The 18,495-nt window shown below is 41.6% G+C and overlaps 1 protein-coding gene and 1 long non-coding RNA gene across 6 annotated transcripts in view; both read left to right on the top strand.

The window, feature by feature from the left end:
- Positions 1-18,495, top strand: part of LOC127910876 (receptor-type tyrosine-protein phosphatase mu-like) — a 688,506-nt gene that overhangs the window by 416,374 nt on the left and 253,637 nt on the right. The gene's annotated exons all lie outside the window — the stretch shown is intronic.
- On the top strand, positions 12,268-13,491 carry LOC127910877 (uncharacterized). 5 transcript variants are annotated; one of them, XR_008076505.1, is made up of 4 exons: positions 12,268-12,575; positions 13,246-13,287; positions 13,330-13,371; positions 13,414-13,491. It is a non-coding gene; the product is annotated as an uncharacterized LOC127910877 (long non-coding RNA). The 5 variants fall into 5 exon arrangements; XR_008076504.1 differs by lacking the exon at positions 13,246-13,287 and adding an exon at positions 12,658-12,741; XR_008076502.1 differs by lacking the exon at positions 13,246-13,287 and adding an exon at positions 12,658-12,741 and having other exon boundaries at positions 12,268-12,617.

Here is an 18,495-nt window from a genome sequence, read left to right as displayed (position 1 = left end):
TAAATATCATCTTTACCCAGCTATGCCTCTGAAAATCAGTTAAGTGATTTTCTACACTCCTTAAAATAAGCCTTCAATGTCTTTGATCCTCCCATCATACACATACACACACACACACACACACACACACACGCACATACACACACACACACACACACACACGCACGCACGCACACACACACACACACACACACACACACACACACACACACACACACACACACACACACACACACACACACACACACACACACAGCTATACAGCTATACAATAATTGCCGGAGCTGGTGTGTAAATGATGTGGAACATTTCAGCAGCAGCGTTTTACGATTTAACGGTAAACGGTAATCTAGGAGATAGGGGGTTAAAGACTGAGAGGACTGACTAGAGGAAGCTGGGGAGATGCTGGGTCAGGAGAGAGGGTTAAAGACTGAGAGGACTGACTAGAGGAGGCTGGGGAGATGCTGGGTCAGGAGAGAGGGTTAAAGACTGAGAGGACTGACTAGAGGAGGCTGGGGAGATGCTGGGTCAGGAGAGAGGGTTAAAGACTGAGAGGACTGACTAGAGGAGGCTGGGGAGATGCTGGGTCAGGAGAGAGGGTTAAAGACTGAGAGGACTGACTAGAGGAGGCTGGGGAGATGCTGGGTCAGGAGAGGGGTTAAAGACTGAGAGGACAGGCTGGGGAGATACTGGGTCATGAGAGGGGGTTAAAGACTGAGAGGACTGGCTGGAGGAGGCTGGGGAGATGCTGGGTCAGGAGAGGGGGTTAAAGACTGAGAGGACAGGCTGGGGAGATACTGGGTCAGGAGAGGGGGTTAAAGACTGAGAGGACAGGCTGGAGGAGGCTGGGGAGATGTTGGGCCAGGAGAGGGGGTTAAAGACTGAGAGGACTGACTAGAGGTGGCTGGGGAGATGCTGGGCCAGGAGAGAGGGTTAAAGACTGAGAGGACAGTTTGGGGAGATGCTGGGTCAGGAGAGAGGGTTAAAGACTGAGAGGACAGGCTGGGGAGATACTGGGTCAGGAGAGGGGGTTAAAGACTGAGAGGACAGGCTGGGGAGATGCTGGGTCAGGAGAGAGGGTTAAAGACTGAGAGGACAGGTTGGGGAGATGCTGGGTCAGGAGAGAGGGTTAAAGACTGAGAGGACTGACTAGAGGAGGCTGGGGAGATGCTGGGTCAGGAGAGAGGGTTAAAGACTGAGAGGACAGGCTGGGGAGATACTGGGTCATGAGAGGGGTTAAAGACTGAGAGGACTGACTAGAGGAGGCTGGGGAGATGCTGGGTCAGGAGAGGGGTTAAAGACTGAGAGGACTGACTAGAGGAGGCTGGGGAGATGCTGGGTCAGGAGAGAGGGTTAAAGACTGAGAGGACTGACTAGAGGAGGCTGGGGGATTGCTGGGCCAGGAGAGAGGGTTAAAGACTGAGAGGACAGGCTGGGGAGATACTGGGTCATGAGAGGGGGTTAAAGACTGAGAGGACAGGCTGGGGAGATGCTGGGTCAGGAGAGAGGGTTAAAGACTGAGAGGACTGACTGGAGGAGGCTGGGGAGATGCTGGGTCAGGAGAGAGGGTTAAAGACTGAGAGGACTGACTAGAGGAGGCTGGGGGATTGCTGGGCCAGGAGAGAGGGTTAAAGACTGAGAGGACAGGCTGGGGAGATGCTGGGCCAGGAGAGGGGGTTAAAGACTGAGAGGACAGGCTGGAGGAGGCTGGGGAGATGCTGGGTCAGGAGAGGGGGTTAAAGACTGAGAGGACAGGCTGGGGAGATGCTGGGCCAGGAGAGAGGGTTAAAGACTGAGAGGACAGGCTGGAGGAGGCTGGGGAGATGCTGGGCCAGGAGAGAGGGTTAAAGACTGAGAGGACTGGCTGGGGAGATACTGGGTCAGGAGAGGGGGTTAAAGACTGAGAGGACAGGCTGGGGAGATGCTGGGTCAGGAGAGAGGGTTAAAGACTGAGAGGACAGGTTGGGGAGATGCTGGGTCAGGAGAGAGGGTTAAAGACTGAGAGGACAGGCTGGGGAGATGCTGGGTCAGGAGAGGGGTTAAAGACTGAGAGGACAGGCTGGGGAGATGCTGGGTTAGGAGAGAGGGTTAAAGACTGAGAGGACAGGTTGGGGAGATGCTGGGTCAGGAGAGAGGGTTAAAGACTGAGAGGACAGGTTGGGGAGATGCTGGGTCAGGAGAGGGGTTAAAGACTGAGAGGACAGGCTGGGGAGATGCTGGGTTAGGAGAGAGGGTTAAAGACTGAGAGGACAGGTTGGGGAGATGCTGGGTCAGGAGAGAGGGTTAAAGACTGAGAGGACAGGCTGGGGAGATACTGGGTCAGGAGAGGGGGTTAAAGACTGAGAGGACAGGCTGGGGAGATGCTGGGTCAGGAGAGAGGGTTAAAGACTGAGAGGACAGGTTGGGGAGATGCTGGGTCAGGAGAGAGGGTTAAAGACTGAGAGGACAGGCTGGGGAGATGCTGGGTCAGGAGAGAGGGTTAAAGACTGAGAGGACAGGCTGGAGGAGGCTGGGGAGATGCTGGGTCAGGAGAGGGGGTTAAAGACTGAGAGGACAGGCTGGGGAGATGCTGGGTCAGGAGAGAGGGTTAAAGACTGAGAGGGACAGGTTGGGGAGATGCTGGGTCAGGAGAGAGGGTTAAAGACTGAGAGGACAGGCTGGGGAGATGCTGGGTCAGGAGAGAGGGTTAAAGACTGAGAGGACAGGCTGGGGAGATGCTGGGTCAGGAGAGAGGGTTAAAGACTGAGAGGACAGGTTGGGGAGATGCTGGGTCAGGAGAGAGGGTTAAAGACTGAGAGGACAGGCTGGAGAGATGCTGGGTCAGGAGAGAGCGTTAAAGACTGAGAGGACAGGCTGGGGAGATGCTTTTTTATTTGTATTTATTTTTTATTGTTTATTTCACTTTTGTTTATTATCTATTTCACCTGCTTTGGCAGTGTTAACATATGTTTCCCATGCCAATAAAGAACTTTGAATTTAATCGAATTGAACTGAGAGAGATATATAGATATATATATAGAGAGAGATGGAGACAGAGAGAGTAAGAGAGAGAGAGAAACAGAGAGAGAGAAAGGTGAGAGAGGGAAGAGAGCGGAGAGAGAGAAGGAGGGAGAGAGATCGGTGAAAGAGGGAGGGGAGAGAGACAGGAGAGAGAGGGGAAAGAGGGAAAGAGAGATGGAGACAGCGAGAAGAAGAGAGAGGGAGAGAGAGAGAGAGCGAGAGAATGAGGAGAGAGGGCGACAACATTCTATGAAAAGGGTTGAGGGAGGGAGAGAGACAGGAGAGAGATTCTAAAGAGGGAACTTGAGAGATGGAGACATTCTATAGAAGAAGAGTCTGGAGACTCGAGAGAGGAGTGACAGATTCTATGAGGAGAGAGATTGGAGAGGAGGAGAGAGGAAATAAAGGGAGAGAGATGGATAGAGGGGTGAGAGGGAGAGAGAGAGGGAGTGAGAGAGACCGATGAGAGTCAGAGGAGCAGCATGATTGAAATACTCCCCACAGCCTATCAACCCACAGCCTATCATACACAGCCTATCATACACAGCCTATCAACCCACAGCCTATCACACACAGCCTATCATACACAGCCTATCATACACAGCCTATCAACCCACAGCCTATCATACACAGCCTATCATACACAGCCTATCACAGACAGCCTATCACACACAGCCTATCATACACAGCCTATCATACACAGCCTATCACAGACAGCCTATCACACACAGCCTATCATACACAGCCTATCATACACAGCCTATCATACACAGCCTATCACACACAGCCTATCAGGACGCACAGCCTATCAACCCTACAGCCTATCAACCCACAGCCTATCAACGCACAGCCTATCAACCCTACAGCCTATCAACCCACAGCCTATCAACCCACAGCCTATCAACCCACAGCCTATCAACCCACAGCCTATCAACTACAGCCTATCACAACACAGCCTATCAACCCTTTACAGCCTATCATACACAGCCTATCACAGACAGCCTATCACACACAGCCTATCAACAGACAGCCTATCACACACAGCCTTTGAATTTAACCAACAGCCTATCACAGACAGCCTATCACACACAGCCTATCACACACAGCCTATCACACACAGCCCATCAACCCACAGCCTATCATACACAGCCTATCACAGACAGCCTATCACACACAGCCTATCACAGACAGCCTATCACACACAGCCTATCAACCAACAGCCTATCACAGACAGCCTATCACACACAGCCTATCAACCCACAGCCTATCATACACAGCCTATCACAGACAGCCTATCATACACAGCCTATCAACCCACAGCCTATCATACACAGCCTATCACACACAGCCTATCATACACAGCCTATCATACACAGCCTATCATACACAGCCTATCACAGACAGCCTATCACACACAGCCTATCAACCCACAGCCTATCATACACAGCCTATCATACACAGCCTATCACAGACAGCCTATCATACACAGCCTATCAACCCACAGCCTATCACACACAGCCTATCATACACAGCCTATCACAGACAGCCTATCATACACAGCCTATCAACCCACAGCCTATCATACACAGCCTATCATACACAGCCTATCACAGACAGCCTATCATACACAGCCTATCAACCCACAGCCTATCAACCCACAGCCTATCATACACAGCCTATCATACACAGCCTATCACACACAGCCTATCACAGACAGCCTATCACAGACAGCCTATCACACACAGCCTATCACACACAGCCTATCAACCCACAGCCTATCATACACAGCCTATCACACACAGCCTATCATACACAGCCTATCAACCCACAGCCTATCATACACAGCCTATCACACACAGCCTATCACACACAGCCTATCATACACAGCCTATCACACACAGCCTATCACAGACAGCCTATCACACACAGCCTATCACACACAGCCTATCATACACAGCCTATCATACACAGCCTATCACACACAGCCTATCACACACAGCCTATCACACACAGCCTATCACAGACAGCCTATCACACACAGCCTATCAACCCACAGCCTATCACACACAGCCTATCACACACAGCCTATCACACACAGCCTATCATACACAGCCTATCACACACAGCCTATCATACACAGCCTATCATACACAGCCTATCACACACAGCCTATCACAGACAGCCTATCACACACAGCCTATCACACACAGCCTATCATACACAGCCTATCACACACAGCCTATCACACACAGCCTATCACAGACAGCCTATCACACACAGCCTATCACAGACAGCCTATCACACACAGCCTATCACACACAGCCTATCATACACAGCCTATCACAGACAGCCTATCACACACAGCCTATCACACACAGCCTATCACAGACAGCCTATCACACACAGCCTATCAACCCACAGCCTATCACACACAGCCTATCACACACAGCCTATCAACCCACAGCCTATCACACACAGCCTATCACACACAGCCTATCACACACAGCCTATCATACACAGCCTATCACACACAGCCTATCACAGACAGCCTATCACACACAGCCTATCACACACAGCCTATCACACACAGCCTATCACACACAGCCTATCACACACAGCCTATCACAGACAGCCTATCACACACAGCCTATCACACACAGCCTATCACAGACAGCCTATCAACCCACAGCCTATCACACACAGCCTATCACAGACAGCCTATCAACCCACAGCCTATCACACACAGCCTATCACATACAGCCTATCAACCCACAGCCTATCACAGACAGCCTATCACAGACAGCCTATCACACACAGCCTATCATCCCACATCAAAAATACATCTGATTTTCAGGTCACAATCCAGTCAATCCACCATAATTGGTGTGAGTCACACAGAGGGAGGTGGGCGGAGGGGGGGGTTGGAACTCTATCGGTCGAGATGAGCAGCCTGTGCAGAGGAACCTAATTGGTGTCAGCTCAGGTTGCCTCTGTGTGTGTGTGTGTGTGTGTGTGTGTGTGTGTGTGTGTGTGTGTGTGTGTGTGTGTGTGTGTGTGTGTGTGTGTGTGTGTGTGTGTGTGTGTGTGTGTGTGTGCGTGTGTGTGTGTGTGTTCGTTACGTGGCAAACAAGGAATACGGGTTCTACCCTGCAGCCCCCCCCAGACCCCTGTGTCCCACCTCTTAACAGCTTAAGCCATTGTTCTCAAATCACGTTTCTCCTCGATTCCTTCTCTTTTTTCATCTTTTTTTCTGTGCAGGCGTTTGTAATGAGGAATTAGCTGCAATGGTGTGTGATTTTTTTTTTTGTGATGGTGAGAGAGACGAGCAACATACGATGGGAGCTGGCGTTAGACTTGTTCTACTATACAGGCCCATTTTCATCTATTTAACCATTTCATCTGTTGTAGGTGTTTAGTTCTCTGGAAAGGTTAGGGGATAGGGGGGTTACGCTCCAACTTCACCGAGGATACAGTTTTGGACTGTTATCATCTGAACAGTAGTCATACCTTTCACGATATACTGTATTATATTGGTGTAAATATATTTAAGTTATAACAAAAGGGTCCATTTTGAATTAAATAGCTTATACTTTGAAGTTTATTATACATTTTCTTCGATTATTACATTGGAAATTCAGTTTGCTTCATGAATTGACTGCCTTCAATTCAATTGGACCCCTCCATTGGTAAAATGACAATGATCTAACATGACGGTCTGGACAACATCGGACAACTAACAAACAGACCTAGCTGATGTTGTCTGATGTTGTCTGATGTTGTTTGTTGTCTGATGTTGTTTGTTGTCTGATGTTGTTTGTTGTCTGATGTTGTTTGTTGTCTGATGTTGTTTGTTGTCTGATGTTGTTTGTTGTCTGATGTTGTTTGTTGTCTGATGTTGTCTGATGTTGTCTGATGTTGTCTGATGTTGATGTTGTTTGTTGTCTGATGTTGTTTGTTGTCTGATGTTGTTTGATGTTGTCTGATGTTGTCTGATGTTGTCTGATGTTGTTTGTTGCCTGATGTTGTCTGATGTTGTCTGATGTTGTCTGATGTTGTCTGATGTTGTCTGATGTTGTCTGATGTTGTCTGATGTTGTTTGTTGTCTGATGTTGTCTGGTGTTGTCTGATGTTGTCTGATGTTGTCTGATGTTGTCTGATGTTGTCTGATGTTGTCTGATGTTGTTTGTTGTCTGATGTTGTCTGATGTTGTCTGATGTTGTCTGATGTTGTCTGATGTTGTTTGTTGTCTGATGTTGTCTGATGTTGTTTGATGTCTGATGTTGTTTGTTGTCTGATGTTGTTTGTTGTCTGATGTTGTTTGTTGTCTGATGTTGTTTGTTGTCTGATGTTGTTTGTTGTCTGATGTTGTCTGATGTTGTTTGTTGTCTGATGTTGTCTGATGTTGTCTGATGTTGTCTGATGTTGTTTGTTGTCTGATGTTGTCTGATGTTGTCTGATGTTGTCTGATGTTGTTTGTTGTCTGGTGTTGTCTGATGTTGTTTGTTGTCTGATGTTGTCTGATGTTGTTTGTTGTCTGATGTTGTCTGATGTTGTCTGATGTTGTCTGATGTTGTCTGATGTTGTTTGTTGTTGATTTGTTGTCTGATGTTGTTTGTTGTCTGATGTTGTTTGTTGTCTGATGTTGTTTGATGTTGTTTGTTGTCTGATGTTGTCTGATGTTGTTTGTTGTCTGATGTTGTTGATGTTGTCTGATGTTGTCTGATGTTGTCTGATGTTGTTTGTTGTCTGATGTTGTCTGATGTTGTCTGATGTTGTCTGATGTTGTTTGTTGTCTGATGTTGTCTGATGTTGTCTGATGTTGTCTGATGTTGTTTGTTGTCTGATGTTGTCTGATGTTGTTTGTTGTCTGATGTTGTCTGATGTTGTTTGTTGTCTGATGTTGTCTGATGTTGTCTGATGTTGTCTGATGTTGTTTGTCTGATGCTGTTTGTTGTCTGATGTTGTCTGATGTTGTCTGATGTCGTCTGATGTTGCCTGATGTTGTTTGATGTCTGATGTTGTTTGTTGTCTGATGTTGTTTGTTGTCTGATGTTGTTTGTTGTCTGATGTTGTTTGTTGTCTGATGTTGTCTGATGTTGTCTGATGTTGTTTGTTGTCTGATGTTGTTTGTTGTCTGATGTTGTTTGTTGTCTGATGTTGTCTGATGTTGTTTGTTGTCTGATGTTGTTTGTTGTCTGATGTTGTCTGATGTTGTTTGTTGTCTGATGTTGTTTGTTGTCTGATGTTGTCTGATGTTGTTTGTTGTCTGATGTTGTCTGATGTTGTTTGTTGTCTGATGTTGTTTGTTGTCTGATGTTGTTTGTTGTCTGATGTTGTCTGATGTTGTTTGTTGTCTGATGTTGTTTGTTGTCTGATGTTGTTTGTTGTCTGATGTTGTCTGATGTTGTTTGTTGTCTGATGTTGTCTGATGTTGTCTGATGTTGTCTGATGTTGTTTGTTGTCTGATGTTGTTTGTTGTCTGATGTTGTTTGTTGTCTGATGTTGTTTGTTGTCTGATGTTGTTTGTTGTCTGATGTTGTTTGTTGTCTGATGTTGTTTGTTGTCTGATGTTGTCTGATGTCTGATGTTGTCTGATGTTGTCTGATGTTGTCTGATGTTGTTTGTTGTCTGATGTTGTCTGATGTTGTTTGTTGTCTGATGTTGTCTGATGTTGTCTGATGTTGTCTGATGTTGTCTGATGTTGTTTGTTGTCTGATGTTGTTTGTTGTCTGATGTTGTCTGATGCTGTTTGTTGTCTGATGTTGTCTGATGTTGTCTGATGTTGTCTGATGTTGTTTGTTGTCTGATGTTGTCTGATGTTGTCTGATGTTGCCTGATGTTGTCTGATGTTGTTTGTTGTCTGATGTTGTTTGTTGTCTGATGTTGTTTGTTGTCTGATGTTGTTTGTTGTCTGATGCTGTCTGTTGTCTGATGTTGTCTGATGTTGTCTGATGTTGTCTGATGTTGTTTGTTGTCTGATGTTGTCTGATGTTGTCTGATGTTGTCTGATGTTGTCTGATGTTGTCTGATGTTGTCTGATGTTGTTTGTTGTCTGATGTTGTTTGTTGTCTGATGTTGTCTGATGTTGTCTGATGTTGTTTGTTGTCTGATGTTGTTTGTTGTCTGATGTTGTTTGTTGTCTGATGTTGTTTGTTGTCTGATGTTGTCTGATGTTGTCTGATGTTGTTTGTTGTCTGATGTTGTTTGTTGTCTGATGTTGTCTGATGTTGTTTGTTGTCTGATGTTGTTTGATGTTGTCTGATGTTGTTTGTTGTCTGATGTTGTCTGATGTTGTTTGTTGTCTGATGTTGTTTGTTGTCTGATGTTGTTTGTTGTCTGATGTTGTCTGATGTTGTTTGTTGTCTGATGTTGCCTGATGTTGTTTGTTGTCTGATGTTGCCTGATTTGTTTGTTGTCTGATGTTGTTTGTTGTCTGATGTTGTTTGTTGTCTGATGTTGCCTGATGTTGTTTGTTGTCTGATGTTGTTTGTTGTCTGATGTTGTCTGATGTTGTTTGTTGTCTGATGTTGCCTGATGTTGTTTGTTGTCTGATGTTGTTTGTTGTCTGATGTTGTCTGATGTTGTTTGTTGTCTGATGTTGTCTGATGTTGTTTGTTGTCTGATGTTGTCTGATGTTGTTTGTTGTCTGATGTTGTTTGTTGTCTGATGTTGTTTGTTGCCTGATGTTGTCTGATGTTGCCTGATGTTGTCTGATGTTGCCTGATGTTGTCTGATGTTGTTTGTTGTCTGATGTTGTCTGATGCTGTTTGTTGTCTGATGTTGTTTGTTGTCTGATGTTGTCTGATGTTGTTGATGTTGTCTGATGTTGTTTGTTGTCTGATGTTGTCTGATGTTGTTTGTTGTCTGATGTTGTCTGATGTTGTTTGTTGTCTGATGTTGTCTGATGTTGTTTGTTGTCTGATGTTGTTTGTTGTCTGATGTTGTCTGATGTTGTTTGTTGTCTGATGTTGTTTGTTGTCTGATGTTGTTTGTTGTCTGATGTTGTTTGTTGTCTGATGTTGTTTGTTGTCTGATGTTGTCTGATGTTGTTTGTTGTCTGATGTTGTTTGTTGTCTGATGTTGTCTGATGTTGTCTGATGTTGTTTGTTGTCTGATGTTGTCTGATGTTGTCTGATGTTGTCTGATGTTGTTTGTTGTCTGATGTTGTCTGATGTTGTCTGATGTTGTCTGATGTTGTTTGTTGTCTGATGTTGTCTGATGTTGTTTGTTGTCTGATGTTGTTTGTTGTCTGATGTTGTTTGTTGTCTGATGTTGTCTGATGTTGTCTGATGTTGTCTGATGTTGTTTGTTGTCTGATGTTGTTTGTTGTCTGATGTTGTTTGTTGTCTGATGTTGTCTGATGTTGTCTGATGTTGTTTGATGTCTGATGTTGTTTGTTGTCTGATGTTGTTTGTTGTCTGATGTTGTTTGTTGTCTGATGTTGTTTGTTGTCTGATGTTGTTTGTTGTCTGATGTTGTCTGATGTTGTTTGTTGTCTGATGTTGTTTGTTGTCTGATGTTGTTTGTTGTCTGATGTTGTCTGATGTTGTTTGTTGTCTGATGTTGTTTGTTGTCTGATGTTGTCTGATGTTGTTTGTTGTCTGATGTTGTTTGTTGTCTGATGTTGTCTGATGTTGTTTGTTGTCTGATGTTGTCTGATGTTGTTTGTTGTCTGATGTTGTTTGTTGTCTGATGTTGTTTGTTGTCTGATGTTGTCTGATGTTGTTTGTTGTCTGATGTTGTTTGTTGTCTGATGTTGTTTGTTGTCTGATGTTGTCTGATGTTGTTTGTTGTCTGATGTTGTCTGATGTTGTCTGATGTTGTCTGATGTTGTTTGTTGTCTGATGTTGTTTGTTGTCTGATGTTGTTTGTTGTCTGATGTTGTTTGTTGTCTGATGTTGTTTGTTGTCTGATGTTGTCTGATGTCTGATGTTGTTTGTTGTCTGATGTTGTCTGATGTCTGATGTTGTTGATGTTGTCTGATGTTGTTTGTTGTCTGATGTTGTCTGATGTTGTTTGTTGTCTGATCTGTTTGTTGTCTGATGTTGTCTGATGTTGTTTGTTGTCTGATGTTGTCTGATGTTGTCTGATGTTGTCTGATGTTGTCTGATGTTGTCTGATGTTGTTTGTTGTCTGATGTTGTTTGTTGTCTGATGTTGTCTGATGCTGTTTGTTGTCTGATGTTGTCTGATGTTGTTTGATGTTGTCTGATGTTGTTTGTTGTCTGATGTTGTCTGATGTTGTCTGATGTTTGTTGTTTGTTGTCTGATGTTGTTTGTTGTCTGATGTTGTTTGTTGTCTGATGTTGTTTGTTGTCTGATGCTGTTTGTTGTCTGATGTTGTCTGATGTTGTCTGATGTTGTCTGATGTTGTTTGTTGTCTGATGTTGTCTGATGTCGTCTGATGTTGCCTGATGTTGTCTGATGTTGTCTGATGTTGTCTGATGTTGTTTGTTGTCTGATGTTGTTTGTTGTCTGATGTTGTTTGTTGTCTGATGTTGTTTGTTGTCTGATGTTGTTTGTTGTCTGATGTTGTTTGTTGTCTGATGTTGTTTGTTGTCTGATGTTGTCTGATGTTGTTTGTTGTCTGATGTTGTTTGTTGTCTGATGTTGTTTGTTGTCTGATGTTGTCTGATGTTGTTTGTTGTCTGATGTTGTTTGATGTTGTCTGATGTTGTTTGTTGTCTGATGTTGCCTGATGTTGTTTGTTGTCTGATGTTGTTTGTTGTCTGATGTTGTTTGTTGTCTGATGTTGTCTGATGTTGTTTGTTGTCTGATGTTGCCTGATGTTGTTTGTTGTCTGATGTTGTCTGATGTTGTTTGTTGTCTGATGTTGTTTGTTGTCTGATGTTGTTTGTTGTCTGATGTTGTCTGATGTTGTTTGTTGTCTGATGTTGTTTGTTGTCTGATGTTGTCTGATGTTGTTTGTTGTCTGATGTTGTTTGTTGTCTGATGTTGTTTGTTGTCTGATGTTGCCTGATGTTGTCTGATGTTGTCTGATGTTGTTTGTTGTCTGATGTTGTCTGATGTTGTTTGTTGTCTGATGTTGTTTGTTGTCTGATGTTGTTTGTTGCCTGATGTTGTCTGATGTTGCCTGATGTTGTCTGATGTTGCCTGATGTTGTCTGATGTTGTTTGTTGTCTGATGTTGTCTGATGCTGTTTGTTGTCTGATGTTGTTTGTTGTCTGATGCTGTTGTTTTGTTTCTCTGGTAGGCCTACATTATGATCTAATAGCCGCAGTAGCCTAGTTGGCCACTGTTAAAAACTGTAACTTAAAGCAGGTAGAGCCTCAGTGTTCACAGTAAAACTGTAACTTAAAGCAGGTACAGCCTCAGTGTTCACAGTAAAACTGTAACTTAAAGCAGGTAGAGCCTCAGTGTTCACAGTAAAACTGTAACTTAAAGCAGGTAGAGCCTCAGTGTTCACAGTAAAACTGTAACTTAAAGCAGGTACAGCCTCAGTGTTCACAGTAAAACTGTAACTTAAAGCAGGTACAGCCTCAGTGTTCACAGTAAAACTGTAACTTAAAGCAGGTAGAGCCTCAGTGTTCACAGTAAAACTGTAACTTAAAGCAGGTAGAGCCTCAGTGTTCACAGTAAAACTGTAACTTAAAGCAGGTAGAGCCTCAGTGTTCACAGTAAAACTAACTTAAAGCAGGTACAGCCTCAGTGTTCACAGTAAAACTGTAACTTAAAGCAGGTAGAGCCTCAGTGTTCACAGTAAAACTGTAACTTAAAGCAGGTAGAGCCTCAGTGTTCACAGTAAAACTGGAACTTAAAGCAGGTAGAGCCTCAGTTTTCACAGTAAAACTGTAACTTAAAGCAGGTAGAGCCTCAGTGTTCACAGTAAAACTGTAACTTAAAGCAGGTAGAGCCTCAGTGTTCACAGTAAAACTGTAACTTAAAGCAGGTAGAGCCTCAGTGTTCACAGTAAAACTGTAACTTAAAGCGGGTACAGCCTCAGTGTTCACAGTAAAACTGTAACTTAAAGCAGGTAGAGCCTCAGTTTTCACAGTAAAACTGTAACTTAAAGCAGGTAGAGCCTCAGTGTTCACAGTAAAACTGTAACTTAAAGCAGGTAGAGCCTCAGTGTTCACAGTAAAACTGTAACTTAAAGCAGGTAGAGCCTCAGTGTTCACAGTAAAACTGTAACTTAAAGCGGGTACAGCCTCAGTGTTCACAGTAAAACTGTAACTTAAAGCAGGTAGAGCCTCAGTGTTCACAGTAAAACTGTAACTTAAAGCAGGTACAGCCTCAGTGTTCACAGTAAAACTGTAACTTAAAGCAGGTAGAGCCTCAGTTTTCACAGTAAAACTGTAACTTAAAGCAGGTACAGCCTCAGTGTTCACAGTAAAACTGTAACTTAAAGCAGGTAGAGCCTCAGTTTTCACAGTAAAACTGTAACTTAAAGCAGGTAGAGCCTCAGTGTTCACAGTAAAACTGTAACTTAAAGCAGGTACAGCCTCAGTGTTCACAGTAAAACTAACTTAAAGCAGGTACAGCCACACAAGGAATAACATTCCATTACACCATAGCCTACTTGTCAACAGTATGTTTATGTTATATATATGTTATATATACGTAATATATATATATATATATATATATATATCTGTCTGGCTTATATGATTATGATGTTCATAATTCTTCTAGAAAGCGTCATAATTCGACAGAAAGCTGGGGAAAGGAGGATGGTCATAATGCTTCATGACAGAAAGCGTCATAAAGTGTATTTTCTTAGACCAAGTAAAGTGACATAGGGATGGTCATAATGCTTCATGACAGAAAGCGTCATAAAGTGTATTTTCTTAGACCAAGTAAAGTGACATAGGGATGGTCATAATGCTTCATGACAGAAAGCGTCATAAAGTGTATTTTCTTAGACCAAGTAAAGTGACATAGGGATGGTCATAATGCTTCATGACAGAAAGCGTCATAAAGTGTATTTTCTTAGACCAAGTAAAGTGACATAGGGATGGTCATAATGCTTCATGACAGAAAGCGTCATAAAGTGTATTTTCTTAGACCAAGTAAAGTGACATAGGGATGGTCATAATGCTTCATGACAGAAAGCGTCATAAAGTGTATTTTCTACAAGTTATTTAAAATATGATTAAAAAAATAATAATTACTTTCAAACCGTAAGGAAACTTCTTGGCAGGGAACAAACTAATTTGAATAAATGTTGGATTTGACACCCCTATGTAGGTGTTATAACCAGCCATAAAATAACACTCTACGTGTCACAACAAGTGTAAATATATGGGTCATGACAGTGTTGTGGCCATATTATGACAGGTTATGACACGTTGTGTCAGCTGTTATGACAGGTTATGACAGTGTTGTGTCAGCTGTTATGACAGGTTATGACACGTTGTGTCAGCTGTTATGACAGGTTATGACACGTTGTGTCAGCTGTTATGACAGGTTATGAGTGTCAAGTAAAGTAAAGTAAAAAGCCATAGTAGAAAAAATAAGTAGTCTCTACATTAATGATAACCAGTCTCTACATTAATGATAACCAGTCCCCACATTAATGATAACCAGTCTCTACATTAGTGATAACCAGTCTCTACATTAATGATAACCAGTCCCCACATTAATGATAACCAGTCTCTACATTAATGATAACCAGTCTCTACATTAATGATAACCAGTCTCCACATTAATGATAACCAGTCTCTACATTAGTGATAACCAGTCTCCACATTAATGATAACCAGTCTCTACATTAATGATAACCAGTCTCCACATTAATGATAACCAGTCTCTACATTAATGATAACCAGTCTCTACATTAGTGATAACCAGTCTCTACATTAGTGATAACCAGTCTCTACATTAGTGATAACCAGTCTCTACATTAATGATAACCAGTCTCCACATTAATGATAACCAGTCTCTACATTAGTGATAACCAGTCTCTACATTAATGATAACCAGTCTCTACATTAGTGATAACCAGTCTCTACATTAGTGATAACCAGTCTCTACATTAATGATAACCAGTCTCTACATTAATGATAACCAGTCTCTACATTAATGATAACCAGTCTCTACATTAATGATAACCAGTCTCTACATTAGTGATAACCAGTCTCTACATTAATGATAACCAGTCTCTACATTAGTGATAACCAGTCTCTACATTAGTGATAACCAGTCTCTACATTAATGATAACCAGTCTCCACATTAGTGATAACCAGTCTCTACATTAATGATAACCAGTCTCTACATTAGTGATAACCAGTCTCCACATTAGTGATAACCAGTCTCTACATTAGTGATAACCAGTCTCTACATTAATGATAACCAGTCTCTACATTAATGATAACCCGTCTCTACATTAATGATAACCAGTCTCTACATTAGTGATAACATTATTAGTGATAACCAGTCTCCACATTAATGATAACCAGTCCCCACATTAATGATAACCAGTCTCTACATTAATGATAACCAGTCTCCACATTAATGATAACCAGTCTATACATTAATGATAACCAGCCTCTACATTGGTGATAACCAGTATCCACATTAATGATAACCAGTCTCTACATTAATGATAACCAGTCTCCACATTAGTGATAACCAGTCTCCACATTAGTGATAACCAGTCTCTATATTAGTGATAACCAGTCTCTACATTAATGATAACCAGTCTCTACATTAGTGATAACCAGTCTCTACATTAGTGATAACCAGTCTCTACATTAATGATAACCAGTCTCTACATTAATGATAACCAGTCTCTACATTAATGATAACCAGTCTCCACATTAGTGATAACCAGTCTCCACATTAGTGATAACCAGTCTCTACATTAATGATAACCAGTCTCTACATTAATGATAACCAGTCTCTACATTAGTGATAACCAGTCTCTACATTAATGATAACCAGTCTCTACATTAATGATAACCAGTCCAATAAAGGCATATGTTCTCATTGGTCTGCTTTAAAGAGGAAATCTGCAGTTGGACTTATAAATCATTAATGATAACCAGTCTTCTTGAAGAAATGATAAAAAACACAGGAGAGATGGTTTTCCATTAGACCTGATAACCTCCGAGTCCCCTCTACATTAATGATAAACCAGTCTCCGTGATTAATGATAACCATTCTCCTCATTAGCACTATTTCCCCTTTTATGCCCTCTTTTTTGTCTCTTGACTTGTTAATGAAACTCTCAGTCACCATCTCATTAATGATAACCAGGCCTCTCTGTTTTAAACACTGATAACCAGCCCCTCACATTAGTCTGGAATGGCCTCCTTAGCAGGGAGAGAAAGTGTGATCCTGGTTATGACAGGTTATGAGTGTCATGTTAGTGATAATCCAGTCTTAACTACATTATGATAACCAGTATGTTAACTCTCACATTAGTGATAACCAGTATGTTAACTACATTAATGATAACCAGTCTCTACATTAATGATAACCACACTGTTAGTATGTTAACTATCACATTAATGATAACCAGCACTCTGTTAGTATGTTAACTATCACACCTGTTAGTATGTTAACTATCTCTACATTAGTGATATCACCTGTTAGTATGTTAGTGTTAACTGTTAGTCTACACCTAATGAACTATCACAGTATCCACATTAGTGATAACCAGTATCCACATTAGTGATATCACACCTGTTAGTATGTTAACTGATAACCTGTTAGTCTCTATCAGTAATGATATCAGTCTCCACATTAGTGATATCACCAGTCTCCACCTTAGTATGTTAACTAACCAGTCTTAACTACATTAATGATTAACTATCACACCTGTTATTAATGATAACTATCAGTTAGTAATAACACCTGGCATATGTTCTCATGTTCGGTTAACTATCACACCTGTTAGAGTATGTTAACTATCACACCTGTTAGTATGTTAACTAAAGAGGAAATCACACCTGTTAGTATGTTAACTATCACACCTGTTAGTATGTTATATCACACCTGTTAGTATGTTAACTATCACACCTGTTAGTATGTTAAAAACACAGGAGAGATGGTTTTCACACCTGTTAGTAGACCTTGACCTGGCTACCACCTCCGACTGTCCACCCTGTTAGTATGTTAACTATCACACCTGTTAGAAGTTAACTATCACACCTGTTAGTATGTTAACTATCACACCTGTTAGTATGTTAACTATCACACTGTTAGTATGTTAACTCCACCTGTTAGTATGTTAACTATTTCCCTGTTTATGTTAACCACACTGTTTTATGTTAACTATCACACCTGTTAGTATGTTAACTATCACACCTGTTAGTATGTTAACTATCACACCTGTTAGTATGTTAACTATCACACCTGTTAGTATGTTAACTATCACACCTGTTAGTATGTTCCTCTCACTATCACACCTGTTAGTATGTTAACTCACACCTGTTAGTATGTTAACTATCACACTGTTAGCATGTTAACTATCACACCTGTTAGTATGTTAACTGTCACACCTGTTAGTATGTTAACTATCACACCTGTTAGTATGTTAACTATCACACCTGTTAGTTAGTATGTTAACTATCACACCTGTTAGTATGTTAACTATCACACCTGTTAGTATGTTAACTATCACACCTGTTAGTATGTTAACTATCACACCTGTTAGTATGTTAACTATCACACCTGTTAGTATGTTAACTATCACACCTGTTAATCACACCTGTTAGTATGTTAACTATCACACCTGTTAGTATGTTAACTATCACACCTGTTAGTATGTTAACTATCACACCTGTTAGTATGTTAACTATCACACCTGTTAGTATGTTAACTATCACACCTGTTAGTATGTTAACTATCACACCTGTTAGTATGTTAACTATCACACCTGTTAGTATGTTAACTATCACACCTGTTAGTATGTTAACTATCACACCTGTTAGTATGTTAACTATCACACCTGTTAGTATGTTAACTATCACACCTGTTAGTATGTTAACTATCACACCTGTTAGTATGTTAACTATCACACTGTTAGTATGTTAACTATCACACCTGTTAGTATGTTAACTATCACACCTGTTAGTATGTTAACTATCACACCTGTTAGTATGTTAACTATCACACCTGTTAGTATGTTAACTATCACACCTGTTAGTATGTTAACTATCACACCTGTTAGTATGTTAACTATCACACCTGTTAGTATGTTAACTATCACACCTGTTAGTATGTTAACTATCACACCTGTTAGTATGTTAACTATCACACCTGTTAGTATGTTAACTATCACACCTGTTAGTATGTTAACTATCACACCTGTTAGTATGTTAACTATCACACCTGTTAGTATGTTAACTATCACACCTGTTAGTATGTTAACTATCACACCTGTTAGTATGTTAACTATCACACCTGTTAGTATGTTAACTATCACACCTGTTAGTATGTTAACTATCACACCTGTTAGTATGTTAACTATCACACCTGTTAGTATGTTAACTATCACACCTGTTAGTATGTTAACTATCACACCTGTTA

This window comes from Oncorhynchus keta, chromosome 23 (assembly GCF_023373465.1).
Source record: "Oncorhynchus keta strain PuntledgeMale-10-30-2019 chromosome 23, Oket_V2, whole genome shotgun sequence".
Classification (NCBI taxonomy): Eukaryota; Metazoa; Chordata; class Actinopteri; order Salmoniformes; family Salmonidae; genus Oncorhynchus; species Oncorhynchus keta.
This window is presented reverse-complemented; position numbering and strand designations above follow the sequence as displayed.